General features: G+C 40.7%; 1 non-coding gene across 1 annotated transcript; it reads right to left on the bottom strand.

Moving 5' to 3' along the window:
- Positions 1–455: 455 nt before the first annotated feature.
- On the bottom strand, positions 456–519 carry LOC115063879. The gene has a single exon (XR_003843748.1). It is a non-coding gene; the product is annotated as a U7 small nuclear RNA (small nuclear RNA).
- Positions 520–1,214: the final 695 nt, after the last annotated feature.

Below are 1,214 nucleotides of genomic sequence, written 5' to 3'. Positions count from 1 at the left end.
TTCCTGAGAGAAGTGTCATCGGGGAGCAGGGAAACAAAAGACATGAGTCAAATTGTGGGTTCAAACTGACACCCTATGTTCTGCTTGAGATGACTCCCTAGAAAGCTCTCTGTAGATAGCTCTTGGTTCTGTAGTTTGCTCTAGACAGCTTTTCAGATTGTTCTCTGTGTTCTGCTCTGCTGGAGACAGCTTCCTCTTGTGACTCTTAGAAACTCTCCGGTTGAGACAGTTAGCTTTCTGCTAGTAAAAATTCTAAAAGCTCTCTGTAGAGTTCATGGGTTTTTCTGACAAAAGTCAGAAAAGCTGCTATTTAAAAAAAAAAAAAAAATCTCAGATTTTCAATCAAGTCAGAAATCCTGTTAGAAAAATTCTAAAAGCAATTTTTCAGTTTTCTGATCAAAATCAGAAAGCCAGAAAACATTATATAAGAGCTCTGTTAGCTCTCTAAGTAATTCTTGGGATTTCCGACCAAGGTCAGAAAGCCTGTTAGAAAAAATCCTTGAAGAGCTGTGTTCACTCTCCAGAGATTGCCAGACAGTTCACTTTCACCTAAAATAATAACAACAACAACAACAACAATAATAATAATAATAATAAATAATCTAAAAAAGAATTGCTATGGTTCACTGCCAGCTCACCTCATACAGACCAAAAGCCCAATTTTTAATTCACATATCAATTCAGTCATTTACTCCAGGCTCCCTTTTGGTTGTCCTATGAATCAGCATCCCACAGCCCCAGCCCCTTGATTCTTAGAAAGAGACAGCAAGCACAAGTACAAGACAGTAAGATAGCTGGTTGGACCCTGCCTTTAAATCACCATTCTGAGCTTGCCTAGACCTAAATTAGCTTGGTCCCAGGTGACCTTGAACTCAGAAATTATCTACCTTTGTAAGCATAAACAAATAAACAAAATAGCTGTGTGGGATCTTGCCTTTCGATCATCACTCCCTAAATCTCTTTATCTCCTTCCTTTCTATCTTTCTGACAAACTGGATCATAGTGCAGCTGCCTCTACTTCTTTAGATCTTTGAAAAACTCCTTATACAATGTGGGGAGCCGCCCTCACATTCGCCATTACAAGATAGCGCTGATGTCCTGTGCTCTAACAAACAAACAAGGCAGCTGCGCATGTGCTGGTTAGATTTCCATTCCCTTGTGCCCTGCCTTTCCCGTGGCGTCATCTGGGGTAACAGCAGGCCGCCAACCAGAGG

The sequence above is a fragment of the Mus pahari genome, chromosome 4 (genome assembly GCF_900095145.1).
Source record: "Mus pahari chromosome 4, PAHARI_EIJ_v1.1, whole genome shotgun sequence".
NCBI classification, from domain to species: Eukaryota; Metazoa; Chordata; class Mammalia; order Rodentia; family Muridae; genus Mus; species Mus pahari.
The sequence above is the reverse complement of the archived record's forward strand: the minus strand, read 5'-3'. Positions and strand labels throughout refer to the sequence as shown.